Source organism: Trichechus manatus, unplaced genomic scaffold (assembly GCF_000243295.1).
Source record: "Trichechus manatus latirostris isolate Lorelei unplaced genomic scaffold, TriManLat1.0 scaffold00136, whole genome shotgun sequence".
In the NCBI taxonomy this organism is placed as follows: domain Eukaryota; kingdom Metazoa; phylum Chordata; class Mammalia; order Sirenia; family Trichechidae; genus Trichechus; species Trichechus manatus.
The window spans coordinates 7,308,539-7,332,909 of NW_004444072.1; the positions used below are offsets into that span (position 1 = coordinate 7,308,539).

At 39.5% G+C, this 24,371-nt stretch overlaps 1 protein-coding gene across 1 annotated transcript in view; it reads right to left on the minus strand.

Annotated features, from left to right (window-relative positions):
- ZNF385D (zinc finger protein 385D) overlaps positions 1–24,371 on the minus strand; it is a 403,342-nt gene that overhangs the window by 89,273 nt on the left and 289,698 nt on the right. The gene's annotated exons all lie outside the window — the stretch shown is intronic.

Consider the following 24,371-nt stretch of genomic DNA (forward strand, 5'->3'; position numbering starts at 1 on the left):
TGACATGCTGTGGAGTTGTTAACCAATGTCATAAAACAACATGTGTACTACTGTTTCATGAGAAACTATTTGTTCTGTAAGCCTTCACCTGAAGTACAATTAAAAGAAAAAAAAAGCAGTGGTTCGCATCCCATCACTGTTGCTCACAATCACACTTACTAGAATTACAGCGTGCAAGGGGGGCTTGGAAATGAAGTGGAACACATGGATACCTGGTGACATTGTCTGTACTCTAGTAGCTCTGAATCCAGCAACACTATCACCTTCATCTTGTCAAGCCTATGTCTTTACTGATAACTTCCCAAAGATGAGTAATATAGCTCATATTTTCTGGGAAAAATTATTTTAAAGTATAAAAATTATACATGAGATAGACAAGTTTAAAGTAAGGTATGGTACGTATATATATATATATTTATGGAGCCCTGGTGGCACAGTGGTCAACAGCTTGGCTGCTAACCAAAAGGTTGGTAGTTCGAATCCATCAGCTCAGCCGCTTCTTGAAAACCATATGGAGCAGTTCTCCTCTATCCTGTAGGGTCCGTATAAGTTAGAATCAACTTGATGGCAACAGGTATATATACATATGTATATACACACATGCACTTACATATATATATACACACATGCATATTTGTAATTACACACATACATATATATATACACCATATAATACATACATACACAATAACATTAATATAATAATAGAACGGAGAAAATTTGATTGAGGAAAGAAAACCAAATATGTTTCCTGTAATTATAACACATACAGCTGGATCACAACCTTGCATACCAAAGGCAACATGCCTAGCACTCAGGATCAGGCCTCTGGAGCTAGACCTGCTGTATTCAAATCCTGGTTCCATCATTACCAGCTGCCTGGTGTTGGGCAAGTACTTAGTCTCTCCGTTCCTAAGTATTTGCAGCCATAAAATGAGAATAGATCAGAACCTTGGTTGAGCTGTTGTGCAAATTACATTAGTTAATCCACATAAAGCATTAGAATATCTAACTCCTAGTAAGTGCCATGTATGTATAGGCTGTTGTTATTACAATTAAATGTGCAAAGGAAATATGATTTTTTAATTTGCTAACACCAAGCCAGTCTTCCTTGAGAGCTCTCATCCTGCTCCGTTGGAAGGGATGGAGGGATGTATTTTAACAATGAACTTACTGATTTACATTATCACAATCTCTCCAGCTTGAATAGTCTCTTTTGGATGATATTTTTAACTCTCTGGAAGAGGGATACAATTTTGTGAGCTATATTTATGTCCTTTTCCCTTCCTATGCTTGATCTAACCTCTTCTTCCCTCCATTAACTCCAAGGAGGACTGAATAATTTGTTTATAAAAATTGTTCTAATGTTCTGGCAGTCAAGGTAAAAAGGGAAACACAATCAACTATCATTATGAGAAAGAAGGAAGCCTGTCAGTTCCACAGGGAGCTAATATTAATTTTGCTTTTCTGGTGTCTGCATGTATCCACATATCTGGAATAGAACCTTCTAGCATATTAGCAGCCAGGCCAAACTCTTGATCTTGTTCTAGTGCAGTCAGCTCTCTGTACAAGACTTAAAATGTATCACCCCAATTATCCTGGTTCTCAGCCTCCTGTCTGTCCAACATCACAGCTCTGTAGAAACAGGACAGAAATGGCATTAAGGAGATTGGAATTGGAATAGACTTGGGCTCACTGGGATGTTTGCTACTGCAGTTTTGGCTGTTTTCTTAGGACAGGGTTTTTAGAGCATGAATAAACCCAGTCAGCTTCGGCTCTCAAGAAAGTTTCAGCAATTTTTTGTTTAATCTCTCCAAACCTGTCCAAAAGCATTACCTGAAGGTGGAACTTAGAATTGGATTTGTAGTCCCAGAGGACAACGCCGTTGCTGCTAGAGTCGGCCTAAAGCCCTAGCGTGTAACAAGCACATTTGCAGTTAGAGTCTATTAATAAACTGATGAAAGCTTACCAGTTAAAAGCTGAAGAATGCCATTTAATGCTCTCTTTTGCTTTTAATGGACTGAAACCTGTTAAAACGCTGCTAAATAATAAGGCAAATTTTCTTGCAGTTGATAGACAAGAGCACACACACACAACTGAGAAATGAATTTCACTAGGCTTTGCACTAACAGCAGCTGGAAGGTGGCAAAATATAGAGTCAGTGGGGTCCAGGGAGCCCCAGAGAAAGGCCAGAAATGGAATGCAAGACATTCCACTCAGACAGAACTTCTATGACTACATTATCAACTTTTCTTGGGGCTATTAAATCAGTGGAGCAAAAAAACAGACACATTTGCTCCACAGTCAGAGAAAGCTGGGTATAGCAAAGAGAGGATTAAAATGGCACACCAGATGTCTCAGGGCTCTCGTATCAAGGTGCATGCTCTGAAAGGCTCTTCCGGGAGCTCTAATGCAGAGAATGGCTTATTGAGCTCAAAAATGAGAGAAGTTAGGGAATGCAGTTTTAAAGACTTTCCCCATTCTTTACCTTCCCAGATGGGCTGTTTCTATCTATTTTCGGATCAGTGATGTCAAGTCAACCAGTTGATGCAGTCATTTCAGTGATATTTTGCATTTGTGACACCTGTCAAAATTCAGCTTCACTAATGAACACTTTGTTCTTCCTTTCCAATGAGGAACACTCAATTATTTGTTCCACCCTATGCCAGAGTTTGTTTTTGACTTCAAGGGGTTCCAGTCCTCCAAAGAGATAATGAAGATCATAGTTCCAGAACTCCCAAAGGTTATGAAGCTCCTGTTTGAGTCAGAATGTGGCCTCAGTGCCAAGGACATCTTAGTCTTCTGGTTATGGGAGATTCCTTCTGACTTCCTTTCCTCCTTATCTGGATTTGGACTCATGGGCTTTCCCTAACAACTTGAGGCTATCCATTCACCCTTTATATATGCCACCAAACTTCTTTTGCTTCAACCTATGGCTCTGGTGTTTTGGAAACTTATGCTGACCTGGTTTGAACTCCCACTTGCTTTAGCCATAATTATGAATGTGTCCTTCCCATTATTTCCACAATTTCCCCCAAGTGTCCAGATCTGCTGCCCTGCCTTTTCTGTTACTGCTTTTCCAGTCCACTGTTTCAGATTATGTTTTCCAAAGGCATACACAGCAATAACTCTCATCTCATATGCTCATCTTACAATATGACTTTGTCACTCTGCCATCATTAGATGGCATCTATGAAGACAGGTGAACCGCTGAGCCTGTCTCAAACAATGGCGTATGGTGGAAGGATGTTTTGACTTTCAAGCCTAGGTCATAAAAGGAGATACAACTTCAGCCTGGCTGGAAGCCTAGGTCATAAAAGGAGATACAACTTCAGCCTGGCTGGCTTTCTTAAAACCCAGATGCCATGATGTGGAGGAGGCCCTGGCCATAAGACTCTGACAGATAGGCTCAGCTAGGTTCTAGCCAACAGCCAACCAAACCAAAGGCTAGGTACGTGAGTAAGGAAGCTTCATGATGACTCCCACGCAAGTCACCATGTGACTGCAACCACACAGGAGACCCTCAAGCATCAAAAACCACCTACTTCTTAACCTCAGTCAAACAAGAGAATAATGAGAGATAACAATATATGATTGTTGATGGTGTTTGTTTTTTTTACACTATCAAGTTTGTTTTACACACACAGATAATTGGAACAACTACCATATACATTAATATTTGAAGGTAGGAAGCTGCCAAAGTATAGCCCATAAACCATACGTGGTCTGTCACCTGTTTTAGTAAATAAAGTTTTACTGAAACAAAGCCATACTTACATGTTTACATATTGCCAATGGCTGCTTTCGTGCTACAATGTCAGAGTTCAGTAGTCGTGACAGAGACCACACGCCTTGAAAGGCTAAAATATTTACTATCTGGCCCTTTATATAAAAAGTTTATCGTATCTCACCCTCCCCTCTTAGCTTCAAGTTTGATAGGAGATATTATCTTTACCCTTCGGACTAAGGAGAATAATACTTGACAGAAATACTCAATGGATTTTATAACCATGACAAATAAATTATTCTATCATTGGTTCAACCATTGCTATTAAATCCTTGATTTTATAACACAAAGGCATGTAAACTGGTTAAGATTTTAGATTACCTTGAAATAAGAAACTGGTTCAACCATTATTTCGAGAGCAAGGTACTTTATATCAAAAAGCGTTTTAAGACACATTCATCCCTCAGGATGATGAATACACCCCTCTTCTTAGGACAGACACAAAAGTTGGCACACACTCATACCTGGAGGTAACTAGAAGACAGATAGTACATCATAAACATATTTTTCCATAATATTTGGCATTTCAGAGATTTATGGTGTTACTACTAAGAAAGAAATAACTATGCTTTCTGTCCCATCTCTGATAGTCCTAGTGATCAGCAAAGCAAAAAAGAATTTCAGAGCATTTGCTTCCTAGCCTTTAAAACCAGGATGTCAATAACTTCTTTACATTTTTTTTTTTTTGTATGAGGATAAATGCAATAGCTTATATGAGGATAAATTAAAACTTTTAAAAAGCTATACCTCACTTACCAACATGGTTAGGTTCCAAAGACCAGGTCATAATGTGAAAATCGTCATTATACAAAAACGGAAGTTTTTTTTTCCTGTTTTCAGACCATCTATTTGTTTGATGGAAACCCTGGTGGCATAGTAGTTAAGTGCTACAGCTGCTAACCAAAAGGTCGACAGTTTGAATCCACCAGGTGCTCCTTGGAAACTCCATGGGGCAGTTCTCTTCTGTACTAGAGGGTCACTATGAGTTGGAATCAACTTGACAGCAATGGGTTTGGTTTTATTTATTTTTTTGATTTGTCTGATACTATTTATTTAGAAAAAATGATCACAGAAATAACAACAGCTAAGATTTACTGATATGCTCATTACTGTGACAAGACTAGTTATGGATTATTTCTCTGTGGAGAAAGAGGTTTGGAGGAGACAAAGCTGGATAAAGTCGGGTTGTCTGACTGGAGGGCCCAGAGCTTAACCACTTCACCTTCCTCCTGTGCTGGGTCAGAGCTTCACTCGCAGAGCTGCCTCCAGGGATCCACTCCCACCTTTGCAAGCCCTGTGATCATGATCCTGGAGCCTGCCTTGTCAGCCACCGAGGCTTGGGGCTTCCTGCAAGGGGGCTGGGAGCCTGGTTGTTCACCTGGCTCCACTGAGGTGAAGGCTTCAAGCTCACTTTGGGATGCCATTAAACTTGCAAACATTCCTTCCAAACACTCTCTCTGATGCCTCTTTCTTTCCTCCTCTCCTACCCCACAGCGATTTTGAGCTGCAGGGTCTCAGGCCACACAGGAATTAGGAACCCACAACAGGCACCCACTGGCTTGGTGCTACATAAGCATCCATCCGGAGGCCATGGCCATGGAGGAGGATAGCCCCATGTGGCAGCTACACGTGGTGCCACCACAGGCAGGAAGGAGCAGGGAGCATGGGACAGTGCAGCTCAGCTTCCCAGAGGCTGCCCAGAGACCTGGCTCGAGGTAGGGGACACTCTGCAGCTATTGCCACCATGCTCACCGCCTCATAGTAGATTTTTTACAATTGTCATAAATGTGAAATGTTGATAACAAGATAATCAATAAGTAAGGAGTTAAAACAAACAAACACAAAACAAACCTGTTGCCGTCGAGTAGAATCTGACTTGAAGTGACCCTACAGGACAGAGTAGAACTGTCCCATAGGGTTTCCAAGGAGTGGTTGGTAGAGTCAAACTGCTAATCTTTTGGTTAGCAGCCAAGCTCTTAACCACTGAGCCACCAGGGCTACAGTGAGGAGTAGGTGTGTATAAACTGCATTATTTTTCCTGTTTAAGAAACTGGGAACTTTGTAGAGGTAACTATTTATGACCTCTGAATTTCAGTCTGCATTACCTTATTTTTTAATATTACTATATACTAAGTGGAGTCCCTGGGTGGCACAAAGGGTTAAGTGCTCAACTACTGGCCAAAAGGTTAGTGGTTCAGTGAGAGGCAGAGCCAACAGGGCACCCTTAGACAGATGCATCATACTGCCCTTCTGTGACAAAGAGCTGGAAAACTAGTAAAATAGATAACAAACATCAATCCTAGAATGCTAAGCATCGAATGAATGGATAAAGAACTAGATCAAACACTGAATGGAAGAAAAAACTGAAGGAAAACAGGGAGTGAGGAGAGATACGGAGTGGAGTTCCCCTGCCAATTAACATGGCACAGTGTTGCCATCTTGGAGCACAGCCAGCAAGAACCCCAAACAAGGAGTACAGAAAGGCAACTTCACGGAGCTTCCGACAGGAGACAGAGCACCCAGTAACCAGAGAAACATGCTTTCCCAACCCTCAATATTATGCCCTGTATGCCACTCCCACCCCTGCCTGACAGGTCATGTCACACTATTCGGCTAGAAACCTACCGATTACCCCGGGTCAACTCTGACACCACCCACTGACTCCTGCCACACCATTTTTTTCCCTTTCTTCCTTTTCTTTCTCCCTCCCACCTAACCTCATAGGCCACCCCGACACCTTCCCACAAGGCCACACCACATGGCTGCAGGTAGAGACGTACTGGCCCGCTACCACGCTGGGTCTCCTCTGCCCCCACCCACTGGATCCTGCCATGTCATTTTTTTTCTTTACTTTTTTTCCCTTTTCTCCTTTTCTTTTCCCTATCACCTAGTCACATACCCCACCTCTCTATCCCTTCCTGCTGGGCCATGTTGCAATGCATGGCTAGAGAGCCACCAGCCTGCCACCAGCCAGGGTCCCCTTCCCCTTACCTACCAGCTCCCATCATGCTATTTTTATTTATCTATCTCCTTTTTACTAGCCCCATACACCATCTCCCCCACTTCCCACCAGGCCACATCACAATGCTGTGCCTAGAGAGCCACTGGCTTGTGGCTTTCTACATTCCACCTGGACCCAAATTCCCCTTCCCACCTGCCCCAAGCTGTGCCCCACCCTCACCCACTAGCTACCTTTTCTTTTGTCTTTCTCTCTCTTTTCTTTATAACCTCCACCTAGCCCCATGTGCCATTCCTCTTCCCACCAGCCCTTGCTGTGCTGCCTCAACTAGAGCATCCCTGACTCAGTCCTGCTGCCCCACCAGGCATGCACTGATCCTGCACCAGGCATACACTGGGCCTGCACATCATACCCAAACTACTGGGACACAGCAAAGTCAGTGCTCAGAGGTCAATTTATAGCAATGAACGCACACATCAAAAAAGAAGAATGGGCCAAAATCAAAATGTTAGCCTTACAAGTCAAACAAATAGAAAGAGAACAGCAGAAGAAGCCCACAGCTACCAGAAGAAAGGAAATAATAAATATTAGCGCAGAAATAAATGACATAGAGAACAAAAAACAACAGAAAGAATCAATAAGAACAAAAGATGTTCCATGAAAAGATCAACAAAATTGACAAACCACTGGCCAAACTGACAAAAAGAAAAAAAAAAAAAGCAGGAGAAGAAGCAAATAAGAAATGAGATGGGGGACACAACAACAGATCCAACAGAAATAAAAAGGATCGAAACAGAATACTACAAAAACTGTACTCCAACAAATTTGAGAACCTAGAGGAAATGGACAAATTGCTGGAAACACACTATCTACCTAAACTAACACAGGTTGAAACAGAAGATCTGAACAGACCCATAACAAGAGAAGAGATTGGAGAGGTAATTGAAAAACAACCACCGCCACCAAAAAAAGCCCTGGTCCAGGTAGCTTCACTGGAGAATTGTGCCAAACATTGAGAGAAGAGCTCACGCCATACTTTTCAAACTATTTCAGAGCAAAGAAAAGGAAGGAATACTCTTGAATTCATTCTATGAAGCCAGTGTAACCCTGATACCAAAGCCAGGCAAAGGCACCCCAAAAACGAAAATTACAGTCCAATATCGCTCATGAACATAGATGCAAAATTTCTTAACAGAATTCTAGCCAATAGAATTCAGCATCATATCAAAAAATAATAAACCACAACCAAATGGGATTCATACTAGTTACACAAGGATGGTTCAACATAAGAAAGTCAATCAACATAATTCACCGCATAAATAGAACAAAAGAAAATAATCACGATTATCTTAATCAATGCAGAAATGGCATTTGATAAAGTGCCACACTCATTTCTGATAAAATCTCTCAATAAAATAGGAACAGAAGGGAAATTCCTCAACATGATAAAGGGCATCTATACAAAGCCAACATTCAACATCATTCTCAGTGGAGAGAGGTTGAAAGCATTCTCCCTGAGAATGGGAACAAGACTAGGATGCCCTTTATCACCACTCCTATTTAACATACTGCTGGAAGTCCTAGCTAGAGCAATAACACAAGAAAGAAATACAGGGCATCCTAATTGGAAAGTAAGAAGTAAAAAAAAAAAAAAAGAAAAAAAAAAATCCCTATTGGCAGATGATATAATCCTATACACAAAGAACCCCAAAGATTCCACAAGAAAACTACTGGAACTAATAGAAAGATTCAGCAGAGTAGTAGGATACAAGATCAACATACAAAAATAAGTTGGATTCCTACATACCATTAAAGAGAACTTCAAAAAAGAAATCAGGAAAACAAAATCATATATAATAGTCCCCAGAAAGATAAAATACTTAGGAATAAATCTAACCAGGGATGTAAAACACCTATACAAAGAAAACTACAAAACACTATTGCAAGAAACAAAAAGGGACTTACATAAATGGAAAAACATACCATGTTCATGGATAGGATAGCCAACATTGTGAAAATGTCAATCCTACCCAAAGCGAACTACAGATATAATGCAATCCCGACCCAAATACCAACAGCATTCTTTAACAAGATGGAAAAACTAATCACCAACTTTACATGGAAAGGAAAGAGGTCCCGGATAATCAAAGCATTATTGAAGAAAAAGAACAAAGTAGGAGGCCTCACACTACCTGATCTCAGAAACTACTATAAAGCCACAGTAGTCAAAACAGCCTAGTATTGGTACAGTGACAGACACATAGACCAATGGAACAGAATCAAGAACTCAGAAGTAAATCCATCCACCTATGGTCGGCTGATCTTTGACAAAGTTCCATAGTCCATTAAATGGGTAAAAGATAGTCTTTTAAACAAATAGTGCTGGCAAAACTGGATGTCCATCTGTAAAAAAAAGAAACAGGACCCATACCTCACACCATACACAAAAACTAATTCAAAATGGATCAAAAACCTAAATATAAGAAAAAGTAAGGACAACGCTAGGGGCCCTAATACGTGGCATAAATACAATACAAATCATAACTAACAACACACAAACACCAGAAGATAAACTACATAACTGGGAGCTCGTAAAAATGAAACGCATATGCTCATTAAAAGACTTCACCAAAAGAGTAAAAAGAGAACCTACAGACTGAGAAAAAAATTTCTGGCTACAACATATCCGACAAGGGTCTAATCACTAAAATCTATAGAATATTTCACCATCTCAAAAACAAAAAGACAAATAATCCAATTAAAAAAATGGGCAAAGGATACGAACAGACACTTCACCAAAGAAGATATTCAGGTGGTTAACAGACACATGAAGAAATGCTCAAGATTACTAGCCATTAGAAAAATGCAAATCAAAACCACAATGAGATACCATCTCACCCTGACATTACTAGCATAAATCAGAAAAACACAAAATAACAAATGTTGGAGAGCACACAGGGAGATTGGAACTCTTATGCACTGCTGGTGGGAATGTAAAATGGCACAACCATTATGGAAAACAATATGGCACTTCCTTAAAAAGCTACCATATGATCCAGCAATCCCACTCCTAGGAATATACCCGAGAGAAATAAGAGCCATCACACGAATATACATACGCACACCTATGTTTACTGCAGCATTGTTCACAATAGCAAAAAGACAGAAACAACCTAAGTGCCCATCAACAGATGAATGGATAAACAAATTATGGTACATACACACAATGGAATATTACACAATGATAAAGAACAATGATGAATCTGCAGAACATCTCACAACATGGATTAATCTGGAGGGTATTATACTGAGTGAAATAAGTCAATCACAAAAGGACATACATTGTATGAGACCACTACCATAAAGACTCAAGAGAAAGTTTACACACAGAACAAAAAAAAACTTTGATGGTTACTGCAGAGGAGAGGGGTGGGGAGGGGAGATCACTAACTAGATAGCAGACAAGTTGGTGAGGAGAAAGACAACACAAAATACAGGGGAAGGCAGCACATCTTGACCAAGGTAAAATCATAGAAGCTTCCTAGACACATCGAAACACCTTCTGCGACCAAGTTACTGGGGCTGAGAGCTGGGGACCATGGTCTTGGGGGATATCTAGGTCAATTAGCATAACATACTTAATTAAAAAAATGTTCTACATCCTAGTTTGGTGAGTAGCATCTGGGGTCTTAAAAGCTTGGAGCAGCCATCTAAGGTACACCTGTTCGTCCCATCAAGTTTGGAGCAAAGGAGAATGAAGAAAACCAAAGACACAAGGAAAATATTAGTCCACAGGACTAATGGACTACATGAATCACAGCCTCTACCAGCCTGAGCCCAGAAGAACCAAACGGTACCTGGCAACCACCTCCAACTGCTATGACAGGGATCACAACAGAAGGTCCCAGACAGAGCAAAAGAAAAATGTAGAACAAAATTCAAATCCACAAAAATAACCAGACTTACTGGTCTGACAGAGACTGGAGGAACCCCCGAGACTATGGTCCCCGGACACCCTGCTAACTCAGAAGTGAAGCCACTCCCAAAGTCCACCTTTCAGCCAAAGAATAGACAGGCCTATAAAACAAACAATAACACACGTGAGGAACGTGCTTCTTAGTTCAATCACATATACAAGACCAAAAGGGCAACACCTGCCCAAAAGCAAAGAGGAGAAGGCAGGAAGGGATAGGAAAACTAGACAATTGGATACACGGAACCCAGGATGAAAAGGGAAAGCGGGAGAATGCTGACACATTGCAGGGTTTGCAACCAATGTCACAAAACAATTTGTGTATAAATTTTTGAATGAAAACTAATTTGTGCTGTAAACTTTCACCTAAAACACAATTTAAAAAAAGAAGATTAGTGGTTCAAAACCACCCAGAGAAACCTCAGAAGATAGGACTGGTGATCTGCTTCTGAGAGGTCACAGCCTTGAAAACCCTATGGAGCAGTTCTACTCTGCACACATGGGGTCTCCACAAGTTATAATGGACAACAAATATATTGGGCTAAAATGTCATAGTAACATGGGAGGAGGCATGCATTTAGAAGCCATGAACCAAATTACTGTACTAAAGATCACCAGTTGCCTGAAAGAATTAAAGCATTTTTCCAAAATGCCAGTTCTTAGGAGATAATAGAAGTCCTGGGAAACGCTATCTTCATTTGATAATTCTGTATATTCATACAGAACAAAAATAACATCTGGATACAAAAAAAAGACAAGACTTTTTTAGTTTTTTTAATTTCCCATTTGAAACCTGAGTTTTGTTCCTCCAGAGAATTCTTTTACTTTCTAGATTGCATTTAAAAAAATCAAACACAAACAGAAAAACCAAGGCTGAAATAGTTGCACGGGCAACTCCTAAATTAGCTACTATAAATTTTAAACAGAAGGATTCAAACATGCTACCTTCCAATAATCCACAGAGGTTTTTGCTGGGCAAAATAATACAAACACCAGAACGATTTCTATTAGCAAGATGCGGGCCAACAAAAAGTTCTGGCTCTTGATCTCAACTTCTCCCACCAGCTTCCACATGGGTGAAAACCACAACAAAGCTGAGAAGAGCATAAATCATGGGCAGACACACACATTAGAATCTCTTAACAGGTCCAACATCTGATATGTAGAGATAAGTATTGACAGCAGCAACCTTAGAGGTGTTAGAATGTTTTGATAAATACGAGCAACTATCCTGAGAAATCTAACAGATATGGTGACCTCACTTAGCAACCAAAATCTAGGCTAGTGTTGACAAGGATGATGGGAGGATTAAATGTTTTGCTGCCTAACAGGGAACAGTAAAGTCAAAGGGAACTGGCCCTGGGAGGATTCAGAACTTGGTTCAAATCCTAGCTCTTCCTCTTAAAATTGGATTTTGTTTTTTTGCTGTTGATTCTGTTGCTGTTTTTTTGACTTTGGAAAGACCTCATCTGTTCCAGAGTAGAACTGCTGCATAGAATTCTCCTGGCTATAATCTTTACAGAAGTAGATCGCCAGGCCTGGCCCCCACTCCAGTGTGCCCCTGGATGGGTATAAACCATGAACTTCCGGGTACCAATTGAGTGCAAACTGTTTGTACCACCCAGGGACCTTTCTTCCTCTTAAAATTTATTGATCTTGGGCAAGTTACTTAACTCAGAGCCTGGTTTCTTTACCCACAATTTGAGAAGAACGTCCGCTTTAGGTTAACAAAAAACCAAACCGGTTGCCATCGAGTCGATTCTGACTCATATTGACCCTACAGAACAGAGTAGAACTGCCCCCTACTGTTTCCAAGGAGCAGCTGGTGGATTTCAACGGGCAACCTTTTTGGTTAGCAGCCGAACTCTTAACCACTGTGCAGCCAGGGCTCCACTTACAAGGTTAGGTGACCCGTAATCTTCACCGGCTCTAATACAGAACTTCTAAAGATCTCGGCCAAGGCCTTTTGTTCCGTCTCTTCCATGAAAGTATGTTACTAGAGGACAGGGTCTACATCTAATGGTTAGCAAATGTTAAGCACTCACTAAGTGGTGGATAAATGAAATATTTCATCAAAGGAGTTATTTTAGGATTATAAATCCTTGATATTGGTTGAACATATAAATGCTGGTTAGAAACATTTGTCTCCCTTTCTACCTCCCCTCATCTGAAAGGGTCATTATTATAATTGCTCTAGATTTTCATGTCACCATACCTGCTATTTTCTCCTGACAAACCATCTCCTGCCTTGGATTGTATTTTGTGTTTGTATCTTATTTTCCCAACTAGACTGAGGACACCTTAAGGGTAGAATTTCTATTCTGCATCTTCGTTTTCATTGTTGCAGCATCTTACTGCAAAAAACACTTGTAGATGAGTGAGTAGGGATGAATGAATGGGTGGATAAATGGAGAAATAAACAGCCTACACTTCCTGAGTCAGACTCTCAGATCTCTGACAATTTCAGGGAAGGGTGGGAAACTTCATATTTTCTACAAATTCACCTACTTTATAGGCAGTGTGAAAAAATTGCATTATTTTCTCCGCTTGGCTTTATTTAATTCTAGAGAGCTAGCAGGGAAACACAGGGCTGGACAAAAAGCAAAATAAAGTCTCAGATGGGTCAGTGTCATTCCTGCTACGCACATTTTGCATCCTGACCTTTACTTTGGAGACTGGCCAGGCATGAACTGTTAGTCTGAGAATGATCGATATGAACAATCACATAGCATAAAATCTTGTTAAGGCAGCCCCCAAATTTAGACAGCCAGTCATAGTAAAAGCAAGAAAAACGAGAGCACTGGGTTGTGCACTGGCCGAGTGGCACAGACTTCTATCCCATGGAGTTAAACATGCTCTCTGCCCCCAAATTCAACCCAAAACCAATGTCACGACTTCAAGTTGGATAAATTGTCAATCTGACTCAATAGAACTTTTAAAAATGTTCTTAACTCTCATCAGAAACTGAAGTAGCACAGTAATTTAATGATGAATCTGAAGGCAATTATGATAATTAAAATAGCAACTTAATTTTATGCTGTCTCTGGGAAATGCTCAATCCCTTGGTTGCAAATTCAAATTCTGAGTTACACTGGTTAATATCTTTGATTTGTATTACAAAGAATTTAAATGTATTAGACTTCAATTAATAAAACATATTGACTATATTCATTCAAATTGTTATTGTAGATTTTGGGATGTGTTAGCTTTAATTGTTAAAGGAAATCTTATGATGATCTACCGATAAGAAAATTTATACTATTTATTGATATTTTTAATGTAAAACTAACTATGCTAGTCTCTGGGATAAAGATTTATAAAGTGTATGCTCCATCCACAACCTTGTAATTTCATGGCAATGACAAACAGGAAGATATACAATTACAATATGTGCTAGGGCAGAACTGACACAGAATCCTGGGAGTAGTATGAACGTATGTGTATGTGAATGCATGCATATACGCATCAGCACACAACACATGTACCCCTTTGTGCATCAGCATGTGATGCACTGGATGGGGTGAAGTATAGGGAGGATTTTTCCAGGCAAAAGAAAGTCTGTACCTTGCTTTCAAACCCCAAATGATTTTGTTGGGCTGGAGCTAAGGGGAGACATGGAGGACTGGCAGAAATTGTGAACAAGGACTAGATCACCAAGAGGTTTGAAATTATGTTTGGAAGTTTGGAATTCATTAAATATAAATCAAACTATAATTTTAATCCAAAGATGCGGTCTAGTTAACTTTTAATCCAAGTACGTGCTTAATTTAGGATTTTACAAAGAACTCAGTAGAAGCTTCATTGCTCCTGACTGCGTGGAATGTGCTGTTAACCAGGCTTCATTTCATACTATCATGTCTATGACTATTGGATACAAACCCCTTCGTTTTTCCATTCTGGTGACTAAGTTTTATAATGGTCCACATGTTTTTATAGGTGCTCATTTGATATTCTGTCATATTTGATCATTGTTCATCTCTTTCATTACACTTAAGATTCCTAACTTGAGGAATCATAATTTTTCAGTGGAAATAGTTCACCATTATACAAGTTTCTATCTGCTCAATTGCTAAGAACGGCATAAAAATGGGGGAAAAAACCTACATGGATTAAAAAATGCAAACACACAGACACAGATGTTTCCAGATGTGTGGCATCTGCAGGCAAAGCCACTGGGACCTTTAATTTAATTTTTGAAAGTTCATCCAGATGTCTAGTATTTCATATATACTGGTCGGGTGATTCAGCTTATCATTTATGTTATAGATTTGATATTTCTGGAAAAGACAAACAGTCACATATACACAGTGCATGCACATACACATATGTGCACACACAGGTTAAAAACCTAGCTCCTTTTAGACTATAAAATTATACTCTGGCTTGTCAATTTACTCTTAATCCCCTCCCGCCCCCTTATCCTGCTCACCATTCACTAGCACCCAAACAAAGCTGATGACATGGTCTTTAGGAGTTTAGATCCTCACTGCTTCCCTCATTCATTATGTTGAGGAAGACAACATGTTCCTGTCAAGATGAAGAATTCATTGTGAAATTCTTCTATGATTCAAGGAGCCATTTTAAGTAATGTATCTAGGTCAAAACTTTTATCAGCCTAATAGAACCAGCAAAACACCATTCATCTTGATTTCCTCATGCACAAAAAGGACAGGATAAAATATTTTTTTACTGTTACCTTACCACTAATGTACAGTTTGTCACCACTGATTCACATACAAAGATCCTGGAACCACGGAATTCAAATAAGCATTACCTATTTCTTCTTCTTCTGAATTTCCCTTCTCTTTCTCAGTCTCTCTAGGGGTCTGTTACCAGCACACTCTCCTGGCACTTATCACACACCTTGAGAAGGGAACACTTGATAAACTCTCTTTGACCAATTGGAAGTACTTCATGAGCCAGGTCTAAGAAAAGAAAAAACACTTCAGGCATAAATGGCCTCACAGTGGGGCTTCAAGGACTGCAGCAAGATGCCTGCAGAGGGATCCTTTGTCATAGTGGTGACTGTCCCAAGGATGCTCTGTCTGAGAGAATGGGTGAAAAAAGAAAGATTCCAGGAGTTAGCACAATTTCAACCAGGCCAAGAAGAGCATTTGCAAGCCACTGCACCAGATCTCTAAATGGTGGTGGCAATATCCCTTTTCAAAAGACTTTAGGTGACATCTTAAACTTTAACAGAGCTATCGATTCATAAATCTAAAAAGCCTTTGTTTCACTTCTAAAGAAAATGTGTGACACTGATTAAGTAGCCCTGGTGTACTGATAGAATTCAGGGAGAGAGTATTAAAGACAGAATAATGCATATAAATGAAAATGTATATATGTTACATATACTTTTAAACATAGAGCAGCTGAAGTAAACAGAAGAAATGATGAAGTAAAAGAGCTTAACAGAAGATTTCAAGGGTGCCTCGAGAAGACATAGTAAAGTATTATAAGGAAATATGCAAAGACCTGCAGTTAGGAAACCAAGAGGGAAGAACACCTTCAGCATTTCTCAAGCTGAAAGAAATGAAGAAAAAATTCAAACCTCTAGTTGTAATGATGAAGAATTCTATGAGCAAAAAATTTGAATGATGCAGAAAGCATCAAAAGAAGATGGAAGGAAGATACAGTCAATGTACAGAAAAGAATTGGTTGATGTTCAACCATTTCAGGGGGTAGTATATGATCAAGAACCAATGGTACTGAAGGAAGAAGTACAAACTGTACTGAAGACACTGACAAAAAAACAAGTCTCCAAGAATGGACAGAACATCAACTGAGATGCTTCAACAAATGGATATGACACTGGAAGCACTCACTCATCTCTGTCAATAAATTTAAAGACAGCTACCTGGCCAATCGACTGGAAAAGATCCATATACGTACCCATTCCTAAGAAAGGGGATCTGATGGAATGCAGAAATTAATGAACAATATCACCAACATCACATGTAAGTAAAATTTTTCTAAAGGTATTTCAAAACCATTGTAGCAGTATACCAATAGGAACTGCCAGAAATTTCAAGCCGGATTCAGAAGAGGATCTGGATCAAGGAATACCTTTGCTGATATCAGATGGATCTTAGCTGAAAGCAGAGAATACCAGAAAGATGTTTACCTGTGTTTACTGACTACACAAAAGCATTTGAATGTGTAGATCATAACAAATTATGGATAACATTGTGAAGAATGGGAATTTCAGAACACTTAATTATGCTCATGTGAAACCTGTATATAGACCCAAAAAAAAAAAAAAGACCTGTTGCCATCGAGTCGATTTCAACTCATAGTGACCTTGCATGACAGAGTAGAACTACCCCATAGAGTTTCCAAGGAGCAGCTGGTGGATTTGAACTGTTAATCTTTTGAAGCTCTTCACCAGTACACCATCAGGGCATAGACCAAGAGGCAGTTATTCGAACACAACAAGGGGATACTGCATGGTTTAAAATCAGAAAAGGTGTGCATCATGGACGTATCATTTCATCAGACTTTTTCAGTCTGTACACTGAGCAAATAATCAGAGAAGCCGGACTACATGAAGAAGAATGCAGCACCAGGATTGGAGGAAGATTCATTAACAACCTGTGACATGCAGACGACACAACCTTGCTTGCTGAAAGCGAAGAGGACTTGAAGCACTTACTGATAAAGATGAAAGACTATAGCCTTCAGTATGGATTATACCTCAATATAAAGAAAACAAAAATCCTCCCAACCAGACCATTAAGCAACATCATGAGAAAATGAGAAAATGCTGAAGTTGTCGAGGATTTCATTTTCTTTGGATCCACAATCAACGCTCATGGAAGCAGCAGTCAAGAAATCAAACAACCTATTGCACTGGGCAAATCTGCTGCAAAAGACTTGTTTAAAGTGCCGAAAAGCAAAGATGACATTTGAGGTCTAAGGTGAGCATGACCCAAGCCATGGTATTCTCAACCACCTTATATGCATGTGAAAGCTAGAAAGGGAATAAGGAAGACCAAAGAAGAACTGATGCATTTGAATTATGGTGTTCGTGAAAAATATTGAATATTGTATTTTTATGCAAATAATGCACAACTTTTATGATTGTTTGCCAACTGCACCCTCCCCCCAACGAGGTATTTTTGTAAGCAGTGCTATGCCAATATTTTTTTTTACATATTTCTGTAAAAAAATTAGCATAATGTGCTTACAAAAATACCTTGGGGGGTGGAGGGTATGGTCGCCAAACAAACGTAGAAGGTGTGCATTATTTGTGTAAAAATACGGTATACCACGGACTGCCAGAAGAACAAACAAAATGGTCTTGGAAGAAGTACAGCCAGATTGCTCCTTAGAAGCTCCTCAGAAGCAAAGATGGTGAGACTTCATCTCACTTACTTTGGACATGTTATTAGGAGGGACCAGTCTCTGGAGAAGAACATCATGCTTGGTAAAGTAGAGGGTCAGAGAAAAAGAAGACCCTCAGTGAGATGGATTGACACAGTGGCTGCAACAATGGGATCAAACACAGCAACGATTGTGAGAATGGCGCAGGACTGGGCAGTGTTTTATTCTGTTGTACACAGGGTTGGAACTGACTTGAGGGCACCTAACAATAAATAAATAAATAAATGTACATATACACACACACACACATATGCATATATATGTGTGTATATATGTATATATATACATATATATATATAAAATGCCAAATATACAAATATATAATATAAAAGATATGTGGCTCTCTGAATTCAAGAAGCTTGGCACATGTTTTGCTATAATATATATAATTTTTAATACTTGGAATCTTTTTTGAAGCTTAGATCAAGAAAAGCAAACTTTTCCTACCTTCTTTATGAAAATATAAACAAAAGCTAATTTTTACTTGTCCTCCACTGCGAAGGGCTTGTCTGTCTGTTTTCTGAATAACACGTGGATTGGTTTTTCCTTAAAACTCTTCTTCTACCACCTGTATCTCCAACTGATCATTCTTATTCTTTGGTTCTACCTAATTAGAAGGAGAAAAGACCCTTTCATACAGCTTTACTTTACACTGTACCTGATGCAAACAGCAGGCTAGGGACAGTAATATGCAGGAAAGGAAAAGAACCCAGATTTTGTGGCCTTATAATTGACTAACTCCCATGAGGCTTTGTTTCCTGATGTGTTTGTTTTTAGTCACTGGCCAGCTTCAGTTGCTGGTATTTTCTTTATTATTAGTAAAGTCTCTTTATCACTCTAAGTCCCTGAACAAATAATTTAAATTCCAATAAACACTTAGAACAAATTATTAATCCAGGGTAAACAAACGACTCCTCTGCATTCAGAGACCTTCTCAACAACAGAGTGAAAATTATTTCACTCCTGGAACCTTTGAGTCAGATAAATAGAACATTCCTGGATTACAATTTTAACTTTAACAAAAAGAAAGACAAAAAGGGAAATGGATACAAAGAAGACTGAGTCATAAGAGTGAAAAGTACAAATTTAAATTGTATTTTAGTAGCTTTATCTGATGAATATATTTGCAATGCACTGACACTTCTTAAGGGGATTATGTAATAGAACCAGGGAGAAATGTTCTAAGATCTTACCAATTAGATGACTAAGACAAATCTATACACTCAATAGGCTAATTAACTCCTGATTGATAGTTACCGAAGGGCCATTAGAAATGTCAAGTGTTTCTTATCTGTGCAGCTAGAGAATCTTTAAAAAAAAAAAAAAACAAGTTTAGGGGTTAGACTTGATGACCTTTATTAAAACTTTCCGCTTTGAAATTCAATGAGCAATATCACAAAATTCCTTGGTTTATCGAGAACCATGGTTCTTTCTTACACAAATACAAAGGTCTAAAGCTTTTCTATGCTTCAATTCAAAGACACAAAACTGATTATTTGCATTTTAAAAATACTTTATGTATTATCTTTTATATAAAAACTACTCTGTTAAGAAAAAAGAATGAGTAAGTATGAACTCTCAAGGAGTATATCATCTAGCAATGGAAAGAATGTAAAGATATAAAGATTATATCCTAAGAAGGATATGACAAGGGTAGTCAGAAAGATATAAATTCATATTGGACTTCATAGGCAGGAAGGAGAAAAGAAAAGTAAGAGATAAATCTTGAAAGATAATTTGACTTTCAAGAGAGAGATGCAGAATGGCAGAATGGGAAGGAACAAAGATGGAAAAACAACGTGTGTCTCCAGTGAGGAATACTGCAGGTGAGCAGTGGTAGAGAAGTTTGGAAAGGGAGGCTGTGCTTAAACCATGGAGGGCCATGAAGTCCAGCATAAAGGTACATTGAAGGTTTCTGAATGAGTAAGTGATGTGATCAATGTGTACTGAAAATGCACAGTAGAATGAAGGATATGCTTGTCAACAGGCAAGAGCAGAGGCAGCTGAACTTTCATGGTAGCTAAGGCAACTGTGCATGGTGGCTAAGGCAATTGTACCGGCAAGGCACAGGCCTACAAGGCCAGGGTAAGTGTAGTAACAATGTGTAAGAATGTGAAAGATGAGTTCTAGGATCGGGAGGGAAGTTTATTCCAGCAATTGATTAGATGTGTGAACTAAGGGAAAGAGAAGAACCAAAGACAACTACAAGCTTTCAAGCTGGTAAGCTGCAGGACCAAAAATAAAACTAGGGGAGGCAGGGCCAAAATGGCGGAGTAGTCAGACGCTTCTGGTGGACCGTCTTACAACAAAGACCCAAAAAAACAAGTGATTCGATTATATACGGCTATCGGAGCCCTGAACGTCAAAGGCAGGTTGAGGAACCAGACTGCGTGGCAGGGGGAGGGAGAGATGGTTCAGAAGCAGCGAAGAGTTGCTAGACATGACCCAGCAAGAGCCTGAACCGTTCAGGCCTGATCAGCTCGGGGGTGAGCAGGAGGCAGGCAAGTGGCAGTGCTTGGGAAGCACATTTTCTACACCAGGAGAGACCCAGCGCTGGAGAGTCTACACGGCCACCCAGAACCAGTGAGAAGCAGCACTCATCGGTGTAAGATAAGTACTTGTGTACAGCTTACTGTGTGAATCAAAAACATCCCTCTTAGGGAAAAACCTCTCTCCCATTAACCTCCCCACTCCCTGCTCTGCACTGGGTCCTGGACCAGCTTCAGCAATTGCTGCATCCCCTGAGCCGGAAGCAGATCCGTCACACACCCAGAGTCATTCTCCCTGCCTTGCAGAGTGAACAAATTAAGAAACAGGGGAAAAAATAAACTGCCAGCTCCCCTAAGCCAGGAACCCAGGGTAGGCACAGCTCCTTTGCCTAGGCACAAGCATAAGGGATCCACGGAGCTTGAGTGCCTTTCCCCCTGCATAGACTTGTGTGGGCCCATCTCAACAGTGTAGGCCCTCATTACCGCAGTACAACAGGGTATATACTGGAAGTCTAAATTCAACTGTTTCAGCTGTGAAGGGGCAGTTTCTTGACATTTGATACTGCTCTGCCCATTAAGCAGGGTCTTTACCTGCCCACATCAGGGGACTGAGGACTGGTGGCTCCACCCATGCCACCTAACCACCTGGGATGGGGCCCATGAATAAGAAGTGCCCCCCAGTCCTTACAACCAACAGCATTAGGTGCTCATAGTCCAGCTGCAAAATCCACCCACCTATGCGCTCAAGGGAAAAGGGGCACGCCTTTCTCCTTGACACTCAAGGGCACCTGTCAGCCCCCTACCTGGCTCAGAGTGTGTCTCCCTGCTGCAGCCAGATGCCTGTGCCTACACCAATCACCCATGCCTGTCTAGGACTGTAAGTGAGAGCCTACACTACACACCTGGTGGCTATCTACCTGGGATCCTGAGCTGATTCCATACAGGAGGAGTGGGCAGACTCCTGAGCTCACATACCTAGTAACAGACATAACCACCTGGTGACAGGACATTAGAGCTTCAAAGGTGCCAATAATCAAACTAGCTCGCACAAGCAGCCTATTTGGGCATATCAAAACAAAACAAGAAGCTAGGACACAGTAAGCAAACATAAAATAAATAAATATAATAACTTACTGATGGCTCAGAGACAACAGTCAATATCAAATCATATAAACAGGCAATCCACGAGGGCTTCAGCAAGCTCCAAAATAAAGAATCTAGAAATTTTCCAGAGGATGAAGATTTCTTGGAAGTACCAGAGGCAGAATACAAAAGATTAATACACAGAACTCTTCAAGAAATTCAGAAGGAAATTAAGCAAAATGCATAACATGCAATAGAGGAAATTAAAAAGATTAGGGAAGAGCACAATGACAAATTTAATAGGCTGCAAGAATCCATAGAGAGACAGCAATCAGAAATCCAGAAGATTAACAATAAAATTTCAGAATTAGAAAAATCAATAGAAAGTCATAGGAGCAGAATTGAGGCAATGGAAGTCAGAATGAGTGAGAATGAAGATAAAGCACTTGACACCAAATTATTTGAGGAAAAATCAGATGGAAGGATTAAAAAAATGAATAAACCCTAAGAACTATGTGGGACTCTCAAGAGGAATAAACTAAGAGTGATTGGAGTACCAGAATTGGGTGGGGCAGGGGAGGAGATGACAGAAAATACAGAGAAAACTGTTGAAGATTTGTTGACAGAAAACATCTCTGATACCGTGAAAGATGACAAGATATCTGAGATGCTCATCAAACCCCACATAAAGTAGATCCCAAAAGAAAGTCACCAAGATATATTATAATCAAACTTGCCAAAACCAAAGATAAAGAGAGAATTTTAAGAGCGGCTAGGGATAAACGAAAAGTCATCTACAAAGGACAGTCAATAAGAAAAAGCTCAGACTACTCAGCAGAAACCATGCAGGAAAGAAGGCAATGAGATGACATATATAAAGCCCTGAAGAAAAAAGAAAACAGCCAGCCAAGAATTATACATCCAGCAAAACTGTCTCTCAAATATGATGGTGAAATTAGGGCACTTCCAGATAAACAGAAGTTTAGGGAATTTGCAAAAACCAAACCACAATTACAAGAAATACTAAACGGAGTCCTCCAGTTAGAAAATTAGTAACATCAGATAACAACCCAAGACTAGAACACAGGACAGAACAACCAGATATCAGTCCAGATAGGGAAGTCAGAAAAGTAAATCTAAGCTAAAAGACTGAAAGTAGGGAAACAGATGTCAATATGTGAAAGATGACAACATTAAAACAAAAAGAGGGACTTTAAAAAGCTAGACAGATTTTTCTTATGGACAGGAAGCCAAGGTGATATGAAGAAATAAAAGACTAGTATAAACTTAGAAAAATAGGGGTAAATATTAAGGTAACCATAAAGAAAATTAACAATCCTACAAGTCAAAATAAAAAACTAGAAAAATATATCAGCTTAGCAAACACAAAATGAACAACAACGAAAAAGATGAAAAGAAAATACATAAAGAAAAGCAACTCAGCACAGAAAATTAAGTGGAACAAAGAAACTGTGAAAAACACACAAAAAAAGACATCTAAATGACAGCACTAAACTGATACCTATCAATAATTACACTGAATGTAAATGGCCTAAATGCACCAATAAAGAGACAGAGAGTGGCAGACTGGATAAAAAAACATGTTCTGTCGATATGCTGCCTAGAAGAGACATACCTTAAGACTTAAAGACACAAACAAACTAAAACTCAAAGGATGGAAAAATTATATCAAGCAAACTACACTCAAAAAAGAGCAGGAGAGGCAATATTAAACTCTGACAAAATAGACTTTAAAGTAAAATCCACCACAAAGGATATGGAAGGACACTATATAATGATTAAAGGGTCAATACAACAGGAGGACATAATTATAATAAATATTTATGCACCCAATGACAGGGCTCCAAAATACATTAAAAAAACTCTAATGGCACTGAAAAGAGAGAGAGACAGCTCCATAATAGTAGTAGGAGAATTCAACACACCACTTTCGGTGAATGACAGAACATCCAGAAAGAATCTCAACAAAGACACGTAAGAGCTAAATGCTACAATCAACCAACTTGATCTCATAGACATATACCGAACGATCCACCCGACAGCAGCCAAGTATACTTTCTTTTCCAATGCACATGGACCATTCTCCAGAATAGACCACATATTAGGCCAGAAAGCAAGCCTTAACAAAATCCAAAGCATCAAAATATTACAAAGCATCTTTTCTGCCCATAAAGCCATAAAAGTAGAAATCAAAAACAGAAAAAGGAAAAAAAATCAAACACATGGAAACTGACGAACACCTTGCTCAAAAACTAATGGGTTATACAAGAAATTAAGGCTAGAATAAAGAAATTCATACAATCAAATGAGAATGAAAACACATCCTACCAGAATCTTTGGGACACAGCAAAAACAGTGCTCAGAGGTCAGTTTATAGCAATCAATGCACACATCCAAAAAGAAGAAAGGGCCATAATCAAAAATTAACCCCAAAACTGGAACAAGTAGAAAGAGAAAAGCAAAAGAAGGCCTCAGGTGTCAGAAGAAAGGAAATAATAAGAATTAGAGCAGAATTAAATGAAATAGAGAATAGAAAAACAATTGAAAGAGTTAACAAGACCAAAACTGGTTCTTTGAAAAGATCAACAAAATTGATAAACCACTGGCCAAACTGACAAAAGAAAAACAGGAGAGGAAGCAGATAAGCCGTATAAGAAATGAGATGGGTGATATCAC